The 27,607-nt window shown below is 40.3% G+C and overlaps 1 protein-coding gene across 1 annotated transcript in view; it reads right to left on the bottom strand.

Annotated features, from left to right (window-relative positions):
* Positions 1-1,758: 1,758 nt before the first annotated feature.
* The window catches only part of prickle3 (prickle homolog 3), a 296,269-nt gene continuing 270,420 nt past the window's right edge, over positions 1,759-27,607 (bottom strand). The window contains exon 12 of the transcript XR_007936247.1: positions 1,759-1,772. The gene's annotated coding sequence lies outside the window, so the exon portion shown is untranslated. The remainder of the gene's footprint in view (positions 1,773-27,607) is intronic.

The following is a 27,607-nucleotide window of genomic DNA, read 5'->3' as shown; positions in this document are numbered from 1 at the left end:
GGCAAGACACAGAAAGTAAAGTGTATGTGTATAGATAGATGATTACTGTATATACTGTATGTTGGCATTTTTCATGTATTTTGCATTTTTAACATTCTGATCTTGTAGGTTGCCTTGAGTAAAGGTTTAGCCAAATAATAACATTTAATTGTCCACCCTTCCATTCATTCATTACCAAACGCACATCAAAGTTCAGCATGGCAGAGATTGGAGCCCATCCCAATAGCACTGAGCACAAGGCAGGAGCAAAGAAATCCATCATAGAACACACATCCACATTTTCTTAAGGAGATCAATTTAGTCTCACCAAGAAACCTAACCTGCATGTCTTTGGGATGTGGGAGGAAAACTTGACTTCATAGGAAAAGAAAGAACAAAAGAAAGAAAAGCACATGAAATGAAAAAGAGGCTTTTGTATATCTCTACATCCTCCACATTAAAGATGAAAGGTTGCAGCTCTTCTCACTTATTATTTGAGAAGTGTAAGCTGGGATGCAGCATTGTTAGGTTCAGTGGTCCTCCCCATGTAACTGGTATGCAATCAGGAGCATGTAATGATATCTAATGAAGGCAAGCAGGTTCAGTTCAGAGGGAGGTGGCACAAGATTCCAGTTCCTTTGAAGATGCCATGGCATTGTGCACCACCAGACAAGTCAATTTGAGTACATCAATAACTACAGACCTACTGGGGTTTTCCCACAGGACAGCAGGTTGAGTGTTTTGAACATAAGTCTATGGAGGCGAACACTAGTAACAGATGGGCAAGGCATCGGTCTGCTAGCTAACAGCTGAGTACCATAGAAGGACAGCAAAGGGCATATCAGAACATTTTGCTTTTTTTCATTCCTATTAGCAAAAATTAGTGTGGTTGTGGTAGAAAATAAACACAAAGACATGACACATAAGGACTGCAAAGGTGTCTAATGAATGCTGATGAAATGACCAGGATATGATGAAAAACCAATGAGTCCATGGGTCTATCCTGGTGGGTGTTATGAATGCTTGTGGAATAGTTTGGGTGTGTCTTCATGGTGCATATTGGGTCTGTTGAGAGAGGTACAGCCATGTTTGACTGAAAATGGTCAGGTGCATGTCCTTGAGGCAGTTGGGTACCAAATTGCCATTGGGCCTTTTCAATAAACTAATACTCCATGCTACAAGGCTAGCAAAGTTCTGTTATGGTTTCAGGAATGTGTGACTGTGAATGCAAGTTAATGTGGCACAAAACACCCACCCCCCTAAATCCGCTTACCAGATTGCAATCCAATTGATTGCCTGTGAAATGAGTTAGAATGAGTTGTTGAGAGAAAAGATCAATCAACAGCTAATTTACAACAAATACAGGACACACTAGCATTGGCAGGGAGCCACCATCGAAGCGCCCAATGTCAGCATCAATTGCATCCGTGACTTAAAGAATTCAGGCTGATCTGCAGGAAAATGAGGGCCAACTCACTCTTAGATGAATCCACCCAACACAACGGTGGTATATTAGTTACATTTATTATGCATCTCTTGGTATGAATTTTTTACTTATTTTTGATATAAAACTGAAGATTTTGAAAAGGAACAGGTTGGAAAATGACTGACTGATGACTGACAGAAATTATACTTAAAAAATCCTCTCCCCATCTATTCTGCATGGTAAATGAACACAAAGGTCTTTCCTCTACACCTTTCATCCATCCCATCAGTTCTGTAAAGTGCATTATTATAGCCCTTCCCAACTTGTCTCACCCAAACACATTTCTGGGTGGTGCAGAACAGGCTACCTTTCTAGTAGGTTGTATTTCCTGCAGCAAAAATGCTTCTCTCTTCCTGCAATTGCAGAGGTCCTCTGATGTTTGAATAATTCCTCCCAGCTATGGACTTCCTGTTTCTTTAAAACAGTTTCCTGTCCTTCCCGTTGCAAAGTCCATACTATATCTACTCCCTTAAAGGTGCAGCTCTTACCTCCTTTTGGGGCAAACAATAAGGTGTGACACCAAAGGCAATACTGATGTGGCAACCACTTCATATACCCCACCCCAGACCGCTTTGTGGCCCAGAGTAAGGTCACATTACTAGTGTCTGACTTCTTCCACTGTAATTGATAATTGATCAGCTTTGATGTTTTTTCCTTTGACACCCTTCTCTGATATTTAATAATTTTTTTTATTTTAAATATTTATTATTGGTAAAACTTGAAGTTATTTAAGCCCAATCTAATTATTGACAATGTTCTTCGTTTAGGTCATTTGTTTTAGAGTTTTCCCTATTTTGCTGAGGTGTTTTGGCTACATAATATGCCTCATTCGAAACTCTGTGAGCAACGGCTCATTCGACACAAAGTCAAACCAACGGTACCCAAGGATTTTCTGGAGAGACACAGTACCAAAGGAGTCCAATCTTCATCTCAGTTCACCGGATAGCGTCCATGTCTCGCCACCATACAGTTAGACAGGAAGCACCAGGACTTTAAAGACTTGGACCTTCACCCTTTTGTAAAGCTATCGGGAGTGCCACACACCCCTGTCCAGTGACCTCATGATGCCCCATGCTCTCCCAGTCCATCTACTGACTTCATAGGAAGAGTCACCAGAGACATGAATGTTACTGCTGAGATAAGTAAACCTCTCAACAAGTTCAACATTCTCTTCCCAAACACATTACTGATGGCTGTGCCTAAGAGGTCATTTAAGGCCTGGATCTTGGTTTTTATCCAAGACACTTGACAAGCCCAGACGCTCAGACTCCTCACTCAGTCTCTTGAGCGCTCCGATCAGAGCCTCTATTGACTCCACGAAGATCACAGCATCACTGGCAAAGTCAAGATCAGTGAATTTTTCTTCACCAACAGCTGCTGGACCCCATGAAGAAGGAAGATTTGATAGGTATATTATTTTTTTTACCTGGGAAGCTTTCCCATCTTTCTTATGGAATTTAATTGGGTTTCATCTGACTATGGATTGAAGTGGCATATCGTCAGGATTATGTATTCAACTGCTAAGTGTCATTTGTGTTGCTTATGTTGTTTTGTGCTCATCTTGTTTTTTCCAATTGTACATGTGTGTGTCAACTTTGTATTTTGTGTCATGGTTTGATTTCAATATAATCACAACATTTAATCACATAGTATAAGTGTGGTGTCTTGGTATTGTTGAGGAAAGCCCTGCAGGGCCATCTTAGCGTATGTGCACAATGGGCGCTGGCCGGGCGCCTCAAGAGCATAGGGGCCCACAATGTTTCTGATGCCTATGTATGTCAAAACAGGGAAGCCAGTGCACTACTTTTCCAGGGGGCCTATGGTGCTCTTAAGCCCTGGGAAAGGGTAAACCGGGGTAGCAGTTACAGTTAGGTCCATAAATATTTGGACAGAGACAACTTTTTTCTAATTTTGTTTCTGTACATTACCACAATGAATTTTAAATGAAACAACTCAGATGCAGTTAAAGTGCAGACTTTCAGCTTTAATTCAGTGGGTGAACAAAATGATTGCATAAAAATCTGAGGCAACTAAAGCATTTTTTTAACACAATCCCTTCATTTCAGGGGCAATTGACTCAAAGGCTATTTCATGGGCAGGTGTGGGCAAGTCCGTCGTTATGTCATTATCAATTAAGCAGATAAAAGGCCTGGAGTTGATTTGAGGTGTGGTGCTTGCATGTGGAAGATTTTGCTGTGAACAGACAACATGCGGTCAAAGAAGCTCTCCATGCAGTTGAAATAAGCCATCCTTAAGCTGCGAAAACAGAAAAAACCCATCTGAGAAATTGCTACAATATTACGAGTGGCAAAATCTACAGTTTGGTACATCCTGAGAAAGAAAGCAAGCACTGGTGAACTCAGCAACGCAAAAAGACCTGGACGTCCACGGAAGACAACAGTGGTGGATGATCGCAGAATCATTTCCATGGTGAAGAGAAAACCCTTCACAACAGCCAACCAAGTGAACAACACTCTCCAGGGGGTAGGCGTATCGATATCTAAGTCTACCATAAAGAGAAGACTGCATGAAAGTAAATACAGAGGGTGCACTGCAAGGTGCAAGCCACTCATAAGCCTCAAGAATAGAAAGGCTAGATTGGACTTTGCTAAAGAACATCTAAAAAAGCCAGCACAGTTCTGGAAAAACATTCTTGGACAGATGAAACCAAGATCAACCTCTACCAGAATGATGGCAAGAAAAAAGTATGGAGAAGGCGTGGAACAGCTCATTATCCAAAGCATACCACATCATCTGTAAAACACGGTTGAGGCAGTGTGATGGCTGGGTGTGCATGGCTGCCAGTGGCACTGGGACACTAGTGTTTATTGATGATGGGACACAGGACAGAAGCAGCCGAATGAATTCTAAGGTGTTCAGAGACATACTGTCTGCTCAAATCCAGCTAAATGCAGTCAAATTGATTGGGCGGCATTTCATGATACAGATGGACAATGACCCAAAACATACAACAAAAGCAACCCAGGAGTTTATTAAAGCAAAGAAGTGGAAAATTCTTGAACAGCCAAGTCAGTCACCTGATCTTAACCCAATTGAGCATGCATTTCACTTGTTGAAGACTAAACTTCAGACAGAAAGGCCCACATAAGGAGGAAACCCAGCATCTGGTGATGCCCATGAGTTCAAGACTTCAGGCTGTCATTGCCAGCAAAAGGTTTTCAACCAAGTATTAGAAATGAACATTTTATTTCCAGTTATTTAATTTGTCCAATTACTTTTGAGCCCCTGAAATGAAGGGATTATGTTAAAAAAATGCTTTAGTTGCCTCACATTTTTATGCAATCGTTTTGTTCACCCCACTGAATTAAAGCTGAAAGTCTGCACTTCAACTGCATCTGAGCTGTTTCATTTAAAATTAATTGTGGTAATGTACAGAACCAAAATTAGAAAAAAGTTGTCTCTGTCCAAATATTTATGGACCTAACTGTATTAAGGGTCCATTATCCTTAGAAATAGTCAACAGCAATCAGCTGCTGACCTGACCTGATGGATTTTGGTAGGATAGGTACAAAAATTTGTCAATAAACAAAGCTAAAGTGAGTTCCTGAACCACAGAAAGATCCTGACAGATATGGTGAATAAGTAGTATTTTTCTGAACAGGTCCATGATCCAAAGGCAAGTGCAAAAACCGGCAGGAAATCATACAAAGAATTGCTGAAGAAGCCAGAACCATCATAATCGTCACAAGGCCCGTTTTTGTTCTGCTATGGGATGTGGCAGAATCACACAAAGGTGGGCTAATCATGTCTCTCTTTCCCCTGCAACATTCTTCGGCCCCACTAAGAAAAGCATATCAAAAATGTTAAGAAAGAAGCACTCTCCAGATGGTCTATTTCAAAGGTTATAACACATAGTGCTGCAGCAAAGCCCCATCCTAACTCCCTAATTTGTGAGCCATGATATTTGTTACTATAATAAACAGGTACAAATAATGGGAGCCAATCCTAGGAATAAAAGAAGTGGTAGAGGCCTGTTCCTAAGTGGATAAATTCTGTTCTGCATCGGCTGAAAACAGATGGATTAATAGAAGCATAAAAGTGTCTCTGTATTTAGAAAATGAAAATGGGTGTACAGCACAAAGCAAAAAGGGCTTCAGAGCTAGAAGGGAAAGCAGCGCCATAGACACAAGAGAGCAATGGCATCCACAAAGCCAACATTAATCCAGATCCAAACAGCTGAAAGACCGGGGCTTCACTAAATCAACTCAGAGAGAATATGGGTTTCCACACTTGACAGAGACAAATAAACTCTTCTTGGAAACAGAAGTGGTGATAAAACACTTAAAGGTGTGAAAAATTAACATAGGAAATCCTAGGAAAGTATTAAAAAACAAGCAAGGCGGCAGAAAAGAGCAGGTCCCATGGTGTCCAGTGTTACATTCCCATTTTTCAAAACATTCCCAGGCGAATAAAGTACATTAGAGAAGCCGTCACTGGAAAGCGTTGTGCTAAATTAACTGGAGCTGTAGTGCAATATTACTTTAGGAATCAATACAATTAAACATAACAGTGATAGTCGTGTTTTTCACCTCTGTGATTACTCTACAGGCAGCAGGATAAAATAATTTTAAAAATAGAAAAACAAACCAATAGAAATATAAAAGGAGCCTGTAGAATAAACTGTCAGACACAGCATACTGTTTGTTTAAAAGTCATATTTGCCTTCTTGAGGATGAATACAATTAATTTCACTGAAAGCTCCTCTAACTGTAATGGCTCGTTTTCAGGATTACCATCACCAAAGACTGTGGGGACCTGCTGGAAACTGCGCTAATGTCCAACATCAGCTTTGCAAAGAAGAGCCAATATTAGCCGAAGCAGTTGATTGATTGCTTACAATAGGTTGTTATCTTAGCTCTTGAGATTTTGCATTTGTCTATTGATTTTTTTAACTCAAAAGCTTTCCTTATGTGTGGCTTATTTCCCTACTGCTGAGCTCAGCAGAGTGAGCAGCCAATGGGCACAGGGCCTACACAGCGACTCTCTTTGTGGGCTTAAGCTGAACGACTTTTGTCAGAAGTTCTGCTATTGCCTTCAGCATTTTTCTCCTGTTTTTAAATATGCGCAAGTACAGAATGCCTTTTTTTGCATCACATTTGTAATTATATCTTAACCGGCCATTACTGGCATTGGTCCCCTTATTAGTACGTTTGTATGGATCATCTTAAAAAAAAAATCAAAACACATTAATGAAAACACTATTTCCACAAGGTGTGTCATTTGCTTAGTTTTATGTGGACTTATCTGACAGTAACACTTGTTGGCACCTTATAGGAGTACTGTAGCCACCAGGAAGAGAAAGACTGCCACACCAAGGCCAACTTGTTAGAATACATACATGGTTTATTTAATCAGTGCAGTTCAATATTAGCCTACCAGGTTTATGGTACTCCAACAAGAGATTATTAACTGGTCTGTGTTTGCTGTCCAGCTTCTTATGGGTTTGATCCCCCAATAGTCAATAGTCTTCTTTTCTGGTTATTTTCTTGGGTTATGTGACAGGAATGGATGCTTACTGGTTGCTCTCCTGTAGCGGGTCTTGTATCAGGACATTTTCTTGAGCCTTCTGAACCTCCTGAGTGTGTCAAATCTGCAGTGTCTTTGGTTTGTATCTGAGGAAAAGAGAAAACACTCTTTGAGGCATCTTTGAGGGAACTCCAAAATGCCTTTACTTTTCAAAGCTAGTCCTCAAAGATGTATCATTACACATTATTGTATGTGCTTATTGTGTTTTTTGACTTAAAGGTTTCATTTTTGAGGTTCCTGTCTCAGTTAGACTTAATTTGGTAAAGTATACCATCTTGATTTTCCTTGTTAATGCGACAGTATTGGGATGTTATCTCACGCCCTCTATTACCATGCTTGTGCCATCACAGACATGATACTGTAAATGCACAAAGGCTTTATCATGCATTATCCCTCAGTGGATATACTATATTTTGCCTCTCCTTAGTGCAGTTAGTTTATTATCCATGTAGGCCTTTGCTTTAGGAGTGATTACTAGTGTCTGACTTTGCAAAAAAGTTTGTGATTTTTGATAACACCCTCAAATTTGATAAACAAATTAACTCCATTGTTAAAGACTTTTCCTATCAGCTCAGGGTATTGGCTAAGGTCAAGCCCTTTCTTTCTTTATATGATTTGTGGGGTCCATGCCCAGCCTGAACACCCCTTTATTATATGTTCAGGGGGAGCAGCCATGGACTGTTCAATATTTCCCCCTGGATGCTAGATGGCTGCCCCCCTGGGTTGGAGTGGTGCCTTGGTTTCCTGCAGGGCTCCATGAGAATTGGAGTTGGGTGCAGCCCTGTTGGGTCCCACAGGCGCTTCCAGGGGGTGCTGCAGCTGGGACTCCCGAGCCCGTATAGGCAGCGTATTCGCCACACCAGGAAGTGCAGCCGGAACTCGGCAATCAACCACCTGGAGCACTTCCGGGCGGACTATAAAAGAGCCCAGCAACCACCACTCAATGACCAGAGTCAGGAGGAGGAAGATGAAGCTTGGAGGAGGAGTGGTGGTGCCAAAGAGGAGTGTGGTGTGCTTTAGGACTGTGTTGTGCCAGTGGGGATCATAGGGCAGATGTGCCCCACAGGTGAAGAAAAATAAAACTTCTTGGTTTTTACAAGTGCCTCCGGTGTGAGTCTGTGTCGGGTCAGGTGCCTATATAGCACCTTTTACAGATTTTAAAACACTAATTTATGCATTTGTCTCTTCTTAGCTCGACTATTGCAACTCATTATACACTGGAGTTAATCAGTCATCCCTTGCTCATCTTCAGGTAGTCCAGAACACTGTTGCCTGGCTTCTAACAGAATCACATCACACCCGCCTTAGCTTCTGTTCACTGGCGTTCTGCTCGCTACAGGATTGACTTTAAAATTTTACTGTTTGTTTTGAAGTCCCTGAATGGGTTAGCCCCCTTTTATCTTACTGATCTCTTACACTCTTACTCTCCTTCACGATCACTGAGGTCCTCTGACCAGAAGTTATTGATTGTGTCAAATTCTAGACTTAATCTTAGAGGGTACTGTGCTTTTGCAGTAGCTACCCCAAAGTTTTTGAATATATTAGGTCAGCACCAACTTTAGTCACTTTTAAATCCTGCCTGAAAACGTTTTTAAATTTGTAATTCAGTAATTTTTTTGGTGTATTTCTTTACAGCCATCATTACACACGCCGTGGTGTGCTGGGGAGGCAGCATTAAGAAGAAGGACGCCTCACGCCTGGACAAACTGGTGAGGAAAGCAGGCTCTATTGTAGGCATGGAGCTGGACAGTTTGACATCTGTGGCAGAGCGATGGGCACTGATCAGGCTCCTGTCAATCATGGAGAATCCACTGCATCCACTAAACAGTGTCATCTCCAGACAGAAGAGCAGCTTCAGTGACAGACTTCTGTCACTTTCCTGCTCCACTGACAGACTGAGAAAATCGTTCCTCCCCCAAACTATGCGACTCTTCAATTCTACCCGGGGGGTAAACGTTAACATTATTCAAAGTTATTGTCTGTTATACCTGCATTTTTATTACTCTTTAATTTAATATTGTTTTTGTATCAGTATGCTGCTGCTGGAGTATGTGAATTTCCCCTTGGGATTAATAAAGTATCTATCTATCTATCTATCTATCTATCTATCTATCTATCTATCTATCTATCTATCTATCTATCTATCTATCTATCTATCTATCTATCTATCTATCTATCTATCTACTGTATATATATATATATATATATATATATATATATATATATATATATATACTAGGGGGCTTCGCTTTGCTCGCCAACCCCCACTGCCTGTACTACGTGCCAGCCACTTTGCATCTTTGCCGCTCGCGTATGTGGATTTCACTTTCACCAAACAACAAATATTTAAATTCTCACAGATATGCCTCTTAATTGGGAAGAAACACTACTTTTCCCTGATGGCAACACGAATTAGATGATCTACAACTCTCCAACGTAAAGTTTAAATCCGAACAATATAGTCAATCTCTTTTCGCTGTTCTATTATTTCATCAAGTAATAATTTCCGTTTGTTTGTGCTAATACGATCTTTACTATCAGTTTTATTTGAGACTTTCGAATTTTAGTACTTTCATTATCTCTAACCTGCTCTGCATGTGTATCGTGCCAATGTTTCTGAATTCTTTACGACGATCTACTTTGTCATCTACTCTTTGACTTTATATAAATACTAGCAAAATACCCGCGCTTCGCAGCGGAGAAGTAGTGTGTTAAAGAGGATATGAAAAAGAAAAGGAAACATTTTAAAAATAACGTAACATGATTGTCAATGTAATTGTGTTGTCATTGTTATGAGTGTTGCTGTCTTTTATATATATATAATATACACACACACACACATAAACATATATATACATATACATATATACATATATATACATATCTACATATACACATATCTACATATATATATACATATACACATCCACATATATATACATATATATATATACACATATCAACATATATATACACACATACATAAACACACACATATACATATACACATACATACATACACACATACATACATACATACACACACACACATATATATATATATATACACAGACACATATATATACATAAATATTTACATATCTACATATATACACATCTACATATATATACACATATATATACATATCTACATATATATATATATATATATATATATATATATATCTAGACATACATACATACATAGATTGACACATATATATATACATATCTACATATATATATATGTAATTGTGTTGTCATTGTTATGAGTGTTGCTGTCATATATATATATATATATATATATATATATATATATATATATATATATATATAGCAAAATACCCGCGCTTTGCAGCGGAGAAGTAGTGTGTTAAAGAGGTTATGTAAACATATATATATACATATACATATATACATATATATACATATCTACATATACAGATATCTACATATAGCAAAATACCCGCGCTTCGCAGCGGAGAAGTAGTGTGTTAAAGAGGTTATGTAAACATATATATATACATAAACATATATACATATATATACATATCTACATATACACATATCTACATATACATAAATATACATATACACATCCACATATACATATATATATATATACATATACAAATTTACATATCTACATATATATATATATATATATATATATATATATATATATATATATATATATATATAGATATAAATATAGACATACATATATACATACATACATTCACATATATATATATATATATATATATATATATATATATATATATATATATATATATATACTGTATATATACATATCTACTTATTGGCTCCTGTATTTAGGATATAGCGGGTTGGATAATGGATGGATGGACATCTGTATGCATAGCCCTATTTGCCCGTTTTCATTTTTTTTCTTTCTTCAGTAATATTTCAGTAAACCCGGAGCTTGTCAGTTCAAATCCTGGTACTGACAGCACTGTGTGACCCTGAGGAAGTCACTTCAGGTGCCTGTGCTGCAAAAAACAAAAGTAATGTAAGAAATTGTACCTCAGATGTTGCAAGTTGCTGGAATAAAGGCATAAGTCAAATAGATAAATATGTATTATACACATAGGAACTATTCATTTATTTTCAGTTAAGTCATCTGCAGCAAACTTTTATAAATGAGGGTTTCTCATTTTTAGATAGTGCAAACTGTTTCTTCTTCATTGACGTTTTCTCTTGGAGAGGTTTTTTCATTTCATTGAAAATTGAAGCAGCAGCTGCCAAAATATGTAGCTTTCTTATTAATTTTTCAACATTGTGTAAAATAAATTTATAAAGTAACATAAAAGGTTTAAATACTGGTTATCCTTTTACACTAAAATATTACTAAAGAGATACAAAAAAAGTAAAATGGATATGTTCTTTTTCTTTAAGGAGATTAAATATTACTGAAGAAAGAAAAAAAAAAAATAAAACAGCCAGATGGGGCTATGTATACGAACTTAAAAGGTTTAAATAAAACAGAAATATATATTTTATTTTTACTTGCTTAACTTGTGGAGGGTGTATCCTGTAGCAAAGCCCTAACTTTTTTCGTGAAAGCCCGTTTCAGTCAATAAGTCTTAAAAAAAGGTGTAAAGATATTGACAATAAGCTAAGGAAACCCAGGAAGACATGGAATCGTTTAAATTAAGTATCATTACATCTTCCTTTCTTAAAGAGAAGTAAGGCAGTACTTATAAGCTTACATATTTATATATAGACATACATACATATATATATATATCTATATCCGAAGCCGTGCAAGCACACTCTTGAGAATGCAACGTATAGTTGTACAGAAGAAAAGCAATCTTGCCTCAAATGAATGGCAACCTTTTGTAGGTCTATGAACTTAATTTAAACTTTAGGTTTACACGGTGCTTTCTTTCCGAAGTACCTGCACTCATGAATATGTCTGTATGTGTCAGTCGGTCAAATCCACGCGCTTCGCACCGGCGAAGTACCGCTTTTAAATTTTTATTAAGAAGAAAAGAAAACCTTTTTAAATTGAGGGAAAATATACTAATAACAGTTTGTTAAGGATCTGTTTTTTTGTGAAGCTGCCTTCACTCGAGTGATCACTTCGAGCTGACTTGCTGGCCAACTATAAGTGTTACCTGGTAGGTAACCACCCATACAATCAGATTGTGAATCAGACTACGAATGCCGTGAATGTAATTACCCCGATCTACATGCTGTCAAATAAACGAACCACACGTCGTGGCGCAATTTTAGGGGCTTCGCCTGTAGCGCTGACGTCCGAGGTTCGATTCCCGTAAGGGAGTGAAGTGAGTGGCTGGTTACCTACCAGGTAACGCTTATGGTTGGCCAGCAAGTGAGGTAACATCAGCCACGGTGCCTTCAGTTGTGAGAAGCAGATCATAGAATGGTTGAAAATAGTTTACTGTCAAATAATGCAAAGAGTACGCGACACGTCTTTCCCCCTTATTCTTGGCTCATCAGGCGTACACACTCACTGCACTCGCTTACGGTAATCGAACCTCAGACGTCAGCGCTAGAGGGGCTTTGCAGCGGTGAAGTATTGCTTTTAAATTTTAATTAAGAAGAAAAGAAAACCTCCGAGGTTCGATTCCTGTAAGGGAGTGAAGTGAGTGGCTGGTTACCTACCAGGTAACGCTTTTGGTTGGCCAGCAAATGAGGTAACATCAGCCACAGTGCCTTCATTTGTGAGAAGCAGATCATAGAATGATTGAAAATAGTTTACTGTCAAATAATGCAAAGAGCACGCGACACGTCTTTCCCCCTTATTCTTGGCTCATCAGGCGTACACACTCACTGCACTCGCTTACGGTAATCGAACCTCGGACGTCAGCGCTAGAGGGGCTTCGCAGCGGTGAAGTATTGCTTTTAAATTTTAATTAAGAAGAAAAGAAAACCTTTTTAAATTAAGTCTTAAAAAGAGGTGTAAAGATATTGACAATAAGCTACGCAAACCCACCAAGAAATGCAATCGTTTAAATCAAGGCGTGAGTCGAAAAACACCATCCCATAATATTAGTTAATGATTAACACATTTCTATATGTATTGTAAGCATACAATACAACTGATAATATGTTGCGCTTATTTATCTGGTGTACCGACATTTTTGCGCGTTTAACGTCTGAAATCTAACGTGGTTTGTGCCCTTCAGAATGAAAACAGTTTGCATTTACCTTTTTAATAAAAGGCGAGCTTTTAAGCCTGAGAAATCACCCCATAAATGCACACGTTTAATTGCACATGTGTTAATATGTATGCTTACACAGTATTAAAAGACACTCAAAAATTAACGTCATTTACCTTCGTTCCCGCGTTTGACTCGTGCTGTAAATCTCTTCCTTGTTTTTAGTTCACGTGATTACGTAGGAGGCGTGATGACGCAATACATGACTCCGCCTCCTCCATTAGAGTATATGGACAAAAAACAGGTTCCACTTATGACCATTACGCGTAGAATTTCAAAATAAAACCTGCCTAACTTTTGTAAGTAAGCTGTAAGGAATGAGCCTGCCAAATTTCAGCCTTCCACCTACACGGGAAGTTCGAGAATTAGTGATGAGTGAGTGAGTCAGTCAGTCAGTCAGTCAGTCAGTGAGGGCTTTGCCTTTTATTAATATGTATAGATAGATATATATGTGTGCGTATATATATATTATATATATATATGTGTATATATATACAGTGATCCCTCGCTATATCGCGCTTCGCCTTTCGCGGCTTCACTCCATCGCGGATTTTATATGTAAGCATATTTAAATATATATCGCGGATTTTTCGCTGCTTCGCGGGTTTCTGCGGACAATGGGTCTTTTAATTTCTGGTACATGCTTCCTCAGTTGGTTTGCCCAGTTGATTTCATACAAGGGACGCTATTGGCAGATGGCTGAGAAGCTATCCAGCTTACTTTCTCTCTCCCTCTCTCTCTCTCTCTCTCTTGCGCTGACGTAGGGGGGTGTGAGCAGGGGGGCTGTGTGCAGCTGCTTCCTGAAGGACATGCTGAACGGAGCTTCGCATACTTAAAAGCTCAAAGGGCACGTATTGATTTTTTTTTTGATTGCTTGCTTTGCACTCCTTTGAAAAGGAAGATATGTTTGCATTCTTTTAATTGTGAGACAGAACTGTCATCTCTGTCTTGTCATGGAGCACAGTTTAAACTTTTGAAAAAGAGACAAATGTTTGTTTGCAGTGTTTGAATAACGTTCCTGTCTCTCTACAACCTCCTGTGTTTCTGCGCAAATCTGTGACCCAAGCATGACATTCTAAAAATAACCATATAAACATATGGTTTCTACTTCGCGGATTTTCCTATTTCGCGGGTGGCTCTGGAACGCAACCCCCGCGATGGAGGAGGGATTACTGTATATATATATATATATATATATATATATATCCATCCATCCATTTTCCAACCCGCTGAATCCAAACACAGGGTCACGGGGGTCTGCTGGAGCCAATCCCAGCCAACACAGGGCACGAACCAATCCCGGGCAGGGTGCCAACCCACCGCAGTATATATATATATATACATATATATATCTATATATATATATATATATATATATATATATATATATATATATATATATATATATATATTGTGGACTAAGCCCTGGACACAGGCAGGCGGACATGTTGTGAATCACCACCACACGTTTATTTACAGTCTACTATTTACAAGTTAAATGCCACACAACCCCAAACTCCCCCAAAGTCCAGGCCTCACACTCTTGCCTTGTCTCTTCAGGCCGCCTCCATTCCATGCCTTCCAGCTTCGTCCTTCTTCCACCCGACTCAAGCACTCAATGAAGGGAGGCGGCCCCTTTTATAATCACCCGGATGTGCTCCAGGTGATTCCCGGCAATCTTCCACCGACACACCCCAGTGTCGCGGAAGTGCCGGCTGCATCCCCAGAAGCACTCCGGGTGTCCCTGCTCCTCTTCCCCCAAGCACTTCCGGGTGTGGCAGAAGTGCTGAGGTCCAGGGCCCCCAAGGCACTGGGGCACCCCCTGGCAGTGACCACGGGCCCCAACAGGGTTGAGCTTCAAAGCTCTGTATCCGTGGTCCCCATAGCAACCAGGGTGGTCGCCACCACGTGGTCTGAGGCGGGCATAAGCCCTCTTCCGGTCCTCCTGGGCATCCCAGCCGGGTCGCCACCCCCAGCCACCTGCGACAATATATATATATATATATATATATATATATATACTGTATATATGGTGTATTTATTTGAAGTTGTTTTTAAATTAGCAGTATAAATAAAATTGAGTTAATTTGACTTATGTTTTGTCTTCAGCCCCTGATTGCCCTTTGATTCTTGGTTGCCTGATTATTTTTTGATTTCCTGTTTTTTTTTTCATCTTTTGCTGTGCGTATCCATTTCTTTATCTAAGAAAATGAACTCCCGGTCTTTTTGCCACTCACAATAATCCTCAGACACTCTTTATGTCAAATAACAAAAAACTCAGAGAAAGGCTCTAAACAAAAAGCATGCCTTGCTCTGAAGCTCAAGAGGCAAACTTGTGGTTTGTGCATGCACAGAAAAACAGGGCCAACCTTACAAATTCCTTTTAATAATACTAATAAAAAGAGGAAATCTCTAAAAATGAGAGAATACAAAATGATGCCTCTGATCTATCACCTGGGCTTTCTCTGAGTTCCTAGTCCAGAAGTCACAAGAGGGTGAAGCAATCTGTAACACTTGCTCCTTAAATTCTTTAATTTTTATTGATTTACATGGAGAGTGTCATGAAATTGCAATGTGTTTTTTAGTAAATAAAGACGAGGCAATGAACTGAATAAATGGATGAGACAGGATATGCAGTCAAAAGGCAAAGAAAGGTCAAAACCAATAAGAAAAGATCATTCATTAAAACAAAAGAGTTGTGCTAAATACATTTGAGGTCAAAAACAAGAGGAGATTATAACCAGACTGACAGAGAATTCCCTAAAATGACTACTACAAAGAAAGGATTTTGAAGTAAATGTAAGCAACGACTAGGATACTTGATTAAGTACACTGCCTGCTTTTACCAACGTGGTGTAATGATGTCACCTGCAGCACTGATGACCACACACATGACATTAACTTGGCCGAGACCATAAGAATGAAAAACAAAATGGTGTTGCAGCAGCAATAATAACAAAACATAATAAATAAAAACATCATTCCATACAGAATATGATACAAATAATGTAACATACAGTACTTGACAGACAGAAAAGTGCAGTATTGTGTGTTTTCCAGTTATAAGAAATTTGTATTTTTGGTCATATTCTGAAATGCTTAACTGTGTTTTGTCCTTTTCTTTTTAATTCACCTTTTGTATAGCATTTATTCTCTTACTTGTATTCAGGTAACATCAATGCATTTCACTAAATGGTGAAATGTATGTTTTGCAGGACCACTTACAGTGGAATGTTGTTCCACAAATCCCTCATGTATCATCTTAAAGACGTCTCTGTGAACATACAGCTCCACAATCAAGATATGCTTTGGTAATGAATACACCACATCTTTTCTCAAGCATCAAATAGATAATAGAACTAACTACGTTTGTTGCTGCTATAGTCAGAGTGGAGCTCCTTGACATTCGTGGGGCTAATTTTTTCACCCCATTGTTAAATCAATAATGTGGCCATGCATTTGCTTTTTTCCCCAACACTTCCTCTATTAGAAATTGCTATTTTAACAACCTCAGGTTTGTTTACCACTTTCCTCTCCTCTGGGTTCAAGTAGCTATGACTCAAGCTGTCTTTTGAGATCATTCTCTATGCATAGCAAGTCTCTTGCCTGAAAGATAATTCTTAACTTTCTCAAGCCCATATCAATATAACTTAAATCCACCCACAATAATAATATGTTATCTTCTTGCTTCTAAGTCAGCAAGTACTGCAAACATCTTTAAGAATGTACCAGATAAAAATAGTTTAATTTACATCTGGGAAGTGCAGCCCAACATCATGTTGACAACATGAGATTTAAGCAAGAAGTTGAAGGGAGCAGCTCCCTTTGTCTGTTTCAAAGATCCTCTCTATACCAGCATCAGTACAGATGGAGATGTAGAATCATATTTTAGCATGTGGTCAGAACAAGGCAAGAAGCAGACTGAGTGATAGCTACGACTAATGAGAGACATTCTTTAGTCCCACTGCGAATCTTGTCATGCAGGCTCCTGCAAATGATGTGCTTGAAATTCATTTACAGACCACACTCATATAGCACTAGAGAGAAACAAACAGCGTAAGTAACTACATGAATGATGGAGCCACTTGAGCTGCTTTGCTTCATTACCTTTTCAATTCCATTCAATTTATTCTTATATAGCGCTGTCCTCTGAAGACAGTCTCAGAGCACTTACACTGATTTAGAAATATAACACTGTAAAAGAAAAATTTAAAGCCATATGATATTAACTGTACATATAAGAAGTATAAGAAGCCATACATATACAGTATAGGTACATACATATATCTTTCTTTCTCTCTCTCTCTATATATATATATTGTGGCACACAGCTGGCGTCCATGCCCAGCCGGGACCAACCTGCACTGTATCTTCAGAGGGAGCAGCCCTGGATGGTGGAATACCTCCCCCTGGATGCTAGACGGCCACCCTCCTGGGTTGGTGAGGTGCCTCGGGCTCCCTCAGGGCTCCATGGTAGTTGGATGCAGTCCTGTTGGGTCCCGCAGGCACCACCAGGGGGTGCTGTAGCTGGGACTCCTGCGTCCCTGTGGGCCACATATGTACCACACCCGGAAGTGCAGCCAGAACAAGCCAATCAAGCACCTAGAGCACTTCTAGGTGAATTATAAAAGGGGCCAGCAGCCACCACTCGAAGAGCCAGAGTCGGGAGGTGGAGGACGAAGCTAGACAGGAGGAGTGGTGGTGCCAGAGGAGTGTTAGTCTTGTCTTGAGCTGAGTGCTTTTGGGACTGTGTATTGCCTGTGGGGTTCACCAGGAAGACGTGTCCCACAAGTGAAGAAAAATAAAAGTCTATGTGGTTTTACACGTGCTTCAGTGCAATATAGCACCTTATTTCTACTATATATATATATATATATATACAGTATATACAATGGGAGACTACTCCCCATGTGTAGGTTCTTCCTCCATACATTAGGTGGCAACATCCCTCATGGTGATCCCTGGTATGGCTGCCCACAAGGTCCCTTAGAACAGCCCTGTTGGGTTTCTTCGGGGCTGCCAGGGGGAGACAGTGAAAAGTGAGGGTTCAAATTTATGCTTGACCTGAAAGTGCTTCCCAAAGACAAGGTTTTGACACTGGAAGTATTTCTGGGTTGGGTTGAAAAGGGGGGCCTCGACTACACATGGAGGGTCAGAGTCAGGACTGGAGTAGGACAAGACTCACCTGGGAGGAGTGGAGGTGCAAGAGAAGAAAAGAGCATTATTTTCTGTGCTGTGCATATAAGGAGAACAGAACCTATTAATGGTGTTTTGATGAATTAAAATGCATAATATATATGAAAGGTTGGGAGACACTATATATACAATGAAATATACTATATATAATGATAGATAGATAGATAGATAGATAGATATATAGATAGATAGATAGATAGATAGATAGATAGATAGATAGATAGATAGATAGATAGATAGATAGATAGATAGATAGATAGATAGATAGATAGATAGATAGATTCTTTAACCTAGATTGTGAAGAACCTCATTCTGTCACTGCTATGCACAATTTTGTTCCTATTTACATTGTGCTTGTCAATACCAGTGCACCACATAGCTTATTTTTTTCTAGTTTTGTGATCAGCATGAAGGTAAGTTCAGTAGCAGCAGTATTCAATGTGACTTTAGCCTTGTTCTTGACAACTAATTTGCAGGAATATCTAAGATCATATCTTGTTATGTTGAGTTGTTTTTGTTCTTTTTTTTACCTCATTTCTTGAAGAGGCAACACATCCTTGATATTGTGTGTGATAAGATGATAGGTCAGGATGGCACCACAGACATGAGGAGGTACCACGGAGCAGTGACAGAGTATATTTAGAAATGCACACTGGCAAAGAAGTATATACATTACCTTAGTAGTTGTAACTTAAACAAATGGGAGATTCAAAAGGATCAGGGATCCAAGAGGAACTTTAATTAATGTTGTAGGCAAAAAAAAAGAACATGGAAAATAAAAGTCCCAAAAGTTTACTTTATCAGTGTACCTTCGCTGGTCAAGATTGACAAGATTAACAAGAGTATCCTGGTGTGATGGTCCTAAAAGTTCTTGAGATTGGAAAAGATGGTTTAGAAAGGCTGTGGGTTTATATGATTTCCTGGGTTGTGTGGTTCCTCATAGAACTATTGCTTGTCAAATGACCATTTCATTCTCAGAATGATTTTTTTATATGAAGTCAATTATATGTGATTTGAAAAATGGCCTATTATGTGTAAAAAAATGCATTAATGCATGGTAAACTACCTAGCAGGACACTAACAGATGAAGAAAAACCTGGACTTAGTTTTCTGTTATTGTATGCAGTAAGAGTCCTTTTAAAATCATGGCCCATTGATAAAAAAATGTGCTACCATCTATTTATGGTTGTTTATTTATGGAGCCGGACACAGATGTGCACTTGGCACCAGGACACCCTAGGCCTCAGTTCGATGATCGACTTTGTGGTCATGTCGTCGGACTTGCGGCCACATGTCTTGGACACTCGGGTGAAGAGAGGGGCGGAGCTGTCAACTGATCACCACTTGGTGATGAGTTGGCTTCGATGGTGGGGGGAGGATGCCGGTCAGGCCTTGTAGGCCCAAACGTGTTGTGAGGGTCTGCTGGGAACGTCTGGCAGAGCCCCCTGTCAGAAGTAGCTTCAACTCCCATCTCCGGCAGAACTTCAACCATGTCCCGAGGGAGGTGGGGGACATTGAGTCCGAATGGGCCATGTTCCATGCCTCTATTGTTGAGGTGGCTGACCGGAGCTGTGGCCGTAAGCTGTGCCGTGGCGGCAATCCCCGAACACGTTGGTGGACACCGGCGGTGAGGGATGCTGTCAAGCTGAAGAAGGAGTCCTACCGGTCCCTTTTGTCCTGTGGGACTCTGGAGGCAGCTAATAGATACCAGAAGGCCAAGCGGAATGCCTGCTTTGGTGGTTGCTGAGGCAAAAACTCGGGCATGGGAGGAGTTTGGGGAGGCCATGGAGAACGACTTTCGGACGTCTTCGAGGAGATTCTGGTCCACCATCCAGCGTCTCAGGAGGGGGAAGCAGTGCAGTGTCAACACTGTATATGGTGGGGATGGTGTGCTGCTGACCTCGACTCGGGACATTGTGGGTCGGTGGGGGGAGTACTTCGAAGACCTCCTCAATCCCACTAACATGCCTTCCAATGAGGAAGCAGAACCAGGGGACTCGGAGGTGGGTTCCCCCATCTCTGGGACTGAGGTCACCGAGGTGGTCAAAAAACTCCTTGGTGGCAGGGCCCCGGGGGTGGATGAGATACGCCCGGAGTTCCTCAAGGCTCTGGATGTTGTAGGGCTGTCTTGGTTGACACGTCTCTGCAACATCGCATGGACATCAGGGACAGTGCCTCTGGATTGGCAGACCGGGGTGGTGGTCCCCCTCTTTAAGAAAGGGGACCGGAGGGTGTGTTCCAACTACAGAGGGATCACACTCCTCAGCCTCCCTGGAAAAGTCTATTCGGGGGTTCTGGAGAGGAGGGTCCATCGGATAGTTGAACCTCAGATTCAGGAGGAACAGTGTGGTTTTCGTCCTGGTCGTGGAACAGTGGACCAGCTCTATACCCTTAGCAGAATCCTGGAGGGTGCATGGGAGTTCGCCCAACCAGTCTACATGTGTTTTGTGGACTTGGAAAAGGCGTTCGACCATGTCCCTCGGGGAATCCTGTGGGGGGTGCTCCGGGAGTATGGGGTACCGGACCCCTTGATAAGGGCTGTTCGGTCCCTGTACAACCGGTGTCAGAGCTTGGTCCGCATTGCCGGCAGTAAGTCGAACCCATTTCCAGTGAGAGTTGGACTCCGCCAGGGCTGCCCTTTGTCATCGATTCTGTTCATAACTTTTATGGACAGAATTTCTAGGCGCAGCCAGGGTGTTGAGGGGGTCCGGTTTGGTGGACTCAGGATTGGGTCACTGCTTTTTGCAGATGATGTTGTCCTGTTTGCTTCATCAGGCCGTGATCTTCAGCTCTCTCTGGATCGGTTCGCAGCTTAGTGTGAAGCGGCTGGGATGGAATCAGCACCTCCAAATCCGAGACCATGGTCCTCAGCCGGAAAAGGGTGGAGTGCCCTCTCAGGGTTTGGAGCGAGATCCTGCCTCAAGTGGAGGAGTTCAAGTATCTCGGGGTCCTGTTCATGAGTGAGGGAAGAATGAAGCGTGAGATCGACAGGCGGATCGGTGCGGCGTCCGCAGTGATGCAGGCTCTGCATCGGTCTGTTGTGGTGAAAAAGGAGCTGAGCCGCAAGGCGAAGCTCTCAATTTACCAGTCGATCTATGTTCCTACCGTCACCTATGGTCATGAGCTATGGGTAGTGACCGAAAGAACGAGATCGGGAATACAAGTGGCTGAAATGAGTTTCCTCCGCAGGGTGTCTGGGCTCTCCCTTAAAGATAGGGTGAGAAGCTCAGTCATCCGGGAGGGGCTCAGAGTAGAGCCGCTGCTCCTCCGCATCAAGAGGAGTCAGATGAGGTGGCTTGGGCATCTGATCAGGATGCCTCCTGGACGCCTCCCTGGTGAGGTGTTCCGGGCACGTCCAACCGGGAGGAGGCCCTGGGGAAGACCCAGGACACGCTGGAGGGACTATGTCTCCCGGCTGGCCTGGGAACGCCTCGGAATTCTTCCGGAAGAGCTAGAAGAAGTGGCCGGGGAGAGGGAAGTCTGGGTATCTCTGCTCAAGCTGCTGCCCCCGCGACCCGACCTCGGATAAGCGGAAGAGGATGGATGGATGGATGGATGGATGGATGGACACAGATCTAAATAAATAAAGGCTCTTTGTGGAACTTTTATGTTAATGGTTGTTTTGGGAGCTAAAAATGGTTCCCTTTTGCAATCGCTCTGAAGAACTACCCTGACATGTTTACTGTTAAGACTGTATGGAGGAATCAAAAAGTGGGTTAGTTCCTAGAGCCACCTTAAGGATAACAGAACGCTTGTGCGCCTCATACAGTGTAACCTGAGGAATTCAGCCAGAGGCCTGTGTATCTTACATATCAGTTAGTGGAATCAGTGAGCCTCAGGATCTATGGGATTTATGATCCTAGGTGCATTCATGTGAAACTTTGCTATTCCACAAGGACAAGAACTTATTAAGCTGCTGTGTGCCATGGAATCCTGGCATTTTAAGTAGAGTACTAAGTCTGGAATTGGTGGGACACCAGGATCCAGCAGATGAAGGTCTAGTCTGGTGTTCTTGACCCAAATTTCAGGCAACATTAATGTTCTAGAAGTACCTGTAGTGACACAGGAAGTGGCTTTAGGGTTGACCTTAAAAGCATGAGTTTACAGTTGAGAGTGAAGTGAGAGACCACCAGTCAACTTGCAGAAGGAAGAGGTGCAGGAGTTTGTTCAAAGAAAGACATAGAAGGTGAAGATTCTTGCTAGTACTCTAGTGGATAACTGGGTAAACCACTCCACTGGCTTGACAGGAGTTTAATGTTTACTGTATTAGTCTGGACCAGCAGAAAACCAGGCATGGTATTTTATTCCTAATTATTTGTACTATTTTTTTTATTTTCATTTTATTGTATTTTTATTCTTAATTGTTTGTTATTCTGTTGTTTATTTCCTGTCCAGTATATTTTGTTTTATCAAATGAAACAAATCAAATTAAGTCACCCTTTTATAATACTTTGATCACCTTTGTAACATTCTAGAGCTGCCCCATCAGTCACGTCTGTCAAATATTTTGACTTTCAATGATTCTTTGCTTAAAAATATAGATTCTAAATTAAATCAAGAAAATCCAGTATCACAGAATGAAGTAATCTATCACCGTGTGTAGAAAAAGACCAGATTCAGTTTAATTTCCATAAAACAGAAATTTAGTTTGTTCTAGCAACAATACTGAACATCATAAATACATTCACACTTGAAATACAATCAAGACATGCCGTCTGTCACAGGTTGTCCATCAGGTAGCTCCCTAAGGGCAGAATGCAGTGTGATAAACAGAAAAGAAACAGAACAACTGTAACATAATATACAGTATAAGAGATTGGAAAAGAGTGTCTTTGTTGTGATTCTGGAGATGTAATTCATCCATTTTTTAACACTTTATTTTGAGGTTAGCTTTTGACTCATTCTTATTATTATATTACTGACCATTAATATTTGGTGGCTTTGACTATTTTTCTTTATTATTATTTGCTTATTTGGCTGACTCCTTTATCCAAAGCAATTTTCAACTTTTGACATACAGCTGATTGATGAAGTATTTATTCATGGACCTATTTAGAGGCATCCTATTACTTTTGCATGAATTATTAATTTTTACTATTTTATTTCACCCTGCGATGGACTGGTGCCCAGTACAGGGTTTTGTTCCTGCCTTGTGCCTTGTGCTTTCTGGGATGGGCTCCAGCTCCCAGTAACCCTGCACAGAAATTAGTGGGTTTACAAAATTGTACTATGTCATTTTAAGTATACTGCACCACCACTTTGTTTACTTGGTGGCATTGCCATTTTGTTTTCAGTTACAGCGCTTCGTTGCTACAATGTGACAGCTGGGAGTCATCGGACACTATTTAAGATGGCGGTATGCTGCTTTCTTAGTTAAAGTTTGTAGCTATTCTAAAAACCTTGCTTGTTGTAGCTAGCCTTGCAAACTCACTAGGTGGATATGATTTATTGTGTGTCTTGTTTTATTTTTTATTTTTTTTGGTTTACCCAATGGCCCTGATATAACGTTTAGCTTTTGACTTTTTTGGCTTTATAACTGATTTTTTTTGGCCTTATAAAGTCTTATTTCAAGACCTTTATCTGCTTGCATCTGCCATTCTTCACACAAGAAAAAGTAGTCTATTTCTAGCACCTCCAACATATGTCTCTATAAGGCACAGTGAGATGGCTATATCAGTCTAAGCATTTTTCTCATAAACAGTCGTCAGACAGCCATCTTGTCATGTCTTTGTAAGCAATGTAAAGTAGTTACCTCGTTACCATCTTTGACTCTGATCATTTTTAACTGCTCTCTCAAGCTCATATCGGAATTCTGAACAGAGTCTGGAATTACCTTCTGCTTAATATCACAGGACAACAACCTTCCATCACTACTAATTGTATTCTGTTTTATTAGCAAACAAGGCAAGCAATTGACTGGGGCCCAGAACTGGGAGGAGCACCCTGGGGATATTCATTTACATTATTGCAATGACAAATCTGCAGAAACCCCTCTTGAAGCATCAACTTACTGTAACTATACAATCAGAAACTCTTATTGTAATCATAAAATACTCATCTTTTAACTTTAGATTCAATAAAAGTGGTCCAACTAGATTTTACTTGTAAGTTTTGAATTAGATTAGATGCACTTTATTTGACCCCAAGTGTAAATTTAAACTTTACAGAAGCTCAAGAAAAGAAAAAAGTATATATACTGTATTATAATAAACAAGCAACAACCTAAGAATAACACATAAGAACTTCTGGCTTGGATAATGAAGAGTTGCTACTGTCAAAAACAGGCCTGTAGGTCGAGTAAGGTGGTGAGAAGTGCCCAAATGTACCACAGGTTTACATTTAAAGGCTTTAACATTTGAATACAGTGGGTCCAGCTCGCTGTGTCCACAAAAGAAACATGCCATTTGGAAGTCCCATCCAAAGTTGCCTGATTGAAGACACCAGTGTTCATGGTTCGATGGTAACCATGACAATATAATTCCAGGCTCTCCGTGGACAATCCACACTTGGCTACCATTGGTGAGTACTGAGCTGAAGATTAGCTTCATCTGAAAACTCATATCCTGCCTTACCACAAGGCCCAATACTGCCCTCAAAGAATAAGACTGCTGATATTCCTTACACTGGATATTCTCATGATTCAATTGGAATCACTTGCGAACAGTCCAGTCTTTCTGGGAGAGAACCATGACCTCATATTTGGAGACATTCCAACTGCATGACCAATCAAGAATTTGTCAGAGCTCACAGCTGAATCGACACAGGCTTTTGCAAGAGTTTTTGCAGGAGTATCTTGAGACAGATTAGCATCCCACCCAGGGCTGGTTCAGGCCTTGCACCTGATTCTCCAGAAATAAACTCTGGCCTTCTGTAACAATGCAATGGCAAAAGGGATCAGAAAATGGATGAATGAATATGTCCTTTCTTATGAAATTCAAATGTTTGACTTATTTGCATGTGCAGTTATTTCAGATTGAAACTATTGTACCTGCAGTGTCAAGTTGCTATGGGAACAGAAGGGTTTTTTTACAAGTCAAATTTGCTACAAAGAAGGGAGGGCTCCAGTCATAATTCTTGGCCAGCTCACACAACTGTTCTGGAGGGCATCAGCAGCTTCCAAAAGAGGTCAAACTACTATAACATGTACAATGAGCTTAACAGAGTTGTTTGCAGGCTCCTTTAAAAAGTCATGTCAGCAGGTAAGATGAAGTAGGTCAGACTGAGCTGAGGTAGCTGAGATGAATTATAATAGTGTGTGCTAGGAAAGGCAGAAAGAGATTTCAGACTAGTAAGATAACGAGCTGTTGTGAGGTGGAAAGGAGGTCCTTCTGGCAAAAATCTACACCCAGAATAATGCCAAGGGTTAACAATAAAATAAACAAACCAATGGGTGAATGCAGAAAGCACAGAATGATACAACAAAACAGGATACCTGCTGCCCTTCTGGCACCCCCTGAACATGTCTTGGAACCCTATATCTGTTGGGAAGGGTGACTAGCCCACTCGCCTGTTCACCAGATTTTATGATGTGCTTCCTCATCCTCTAATCCTCTCACATACTGATGCTCTGTGACTCCAGGCTTCATGCAGCAAGTGTTTTGACTAGAAAAAGGCTTTGCAGAGGGAGAGAGACTTTCCTGGACCTGGAGATGGACAACACAAAAATAAAAGTTAAAAGCACTAGAAAGGGCTGTTATTGTTATGGCATGTGTATTTTCTTTTTATATGATCTTTTGCTGTTTTTATTTTGTAAATATTATTACTTTTGGTGTTGATGTCCTTTCTTTGCTATATGCATTTAGGAATATTTTGTTTATTAATCAAGTCATCCCTAGTTCTTTTAGTAATGTCCTTTATGGCCAATTAGTTTAGCCAGGGGGACAGATCCACCTTAGGAAGCTTAGGAACCGTCCCAGTGCTATTTAATTAGAATCAGCCTGTACCATGTCTACTTTGGCATTGATGTCATTAGCCATTCTTTTTTGGCTTTCAGTTTTACATTTATATGACTAGGCAGGTTTGATGTGGTGAGGCCTACACTTTGGGTTCAGATTTGTGTGGACTGAAGGTCTGGTTTTGTTTTTGAGTCCTGTCACCCTTTTTCAGAATTGTAAACAATCATACCACGATAGCTGCCAAATTCAGAATTTACCTAAAGTTACAAAACTTAATATGCAAATTAAAAAATCCATTAGAGGAGACACACAAGAATTCCTAAGCCTTTAAACCAAACCACACACTATTTACCACTAGAAAGGTTTTGCTGTTCTTGAACCTTAGACAAAAAGGAAAAGTGTACAAAAGTGTACAAAACTCTCCTTTACATTGTTCCAAGAGTGACATCACGCATTGCGACATCCAGTTGTCATGTGGTAGCAATAGGACTAGCAATTACAAACCCCATCAAAAGTGGCAGTACTCATAAGAAAACAACATGATGGTGCATCATGAGGTGAAGTGTTTGTAGGAACATCAAAACAACTTTATAACACAAAAAAGAAAAACAAGGAAATCAATTCCTCATACTCAAAAAAACTCTAATGGAAAGAAAAGAAAAAAATGTGAACCTATGAAAGATTAAAAAATACCCCAGTTCATAACAGTGAGGTGACTTTAAACTCAGGGTCATTTCTTATCTAGTGCTGGGGCACAGGGCACTTCTGTTTTTGCTACTGGGGATGCAGGCCAGAGCTTGTGTCCCTATAGTCATCCATAAAGCCTCAGGGACAGATTTCTAAAACTTGTGTATGCACACAAAGAGACATATGCAAATTTCCATGCAAACATCTGGATTTGTAAAAAAAAACTTGACAGGATAGCCTGTGTATATTTACAGGAACTCTGACCCATGCATACGCAACATTTTGGAGGAAGTGGGGAATGAAGACACCCTTGATAAAATAGGGGAATGCAGTGAAACCAGGTAAATGATGACTTACATGTATAATGATTCATATCACTGAGCCATTATTATACTTTGCGATGACATAGCAAACATAATAACCCTAAAAAGTAATGAATATAATGCATATACTCTATTGTAGTTGCCTTTTAAGAGGGCCAATGCTGCATTTTTAGTCTGAAGAACTCAGTAGTGTTTTTCATCAGTTTATTTAGACTACCTGTTGTCACTTCTTAGGATCAGAAAATAATGTAATAACTTGTTGTCAATAATTTAATTAAGTAA

The sequence above is a fragment of the Erpetoichthys calabaricus genome, chromosome 11 (assembly GCF_900747795.2).
Source record: "Erpetoichthys calabaricus chromosome 11, fErpCal1.3, whole genome shotgun sequence".
NCBI lineage: Eukaryota > Metazoa > Chordata > Cladistia > Polypteriformes > Polypteridae > Erpetoichthys > Erpetoichthys calabaricus.
The sequence above is the reverse complement of the archived record's forward strand: the minus strand, read 5'-3'. Positions and strand labels throughout refer to the sequence as shown.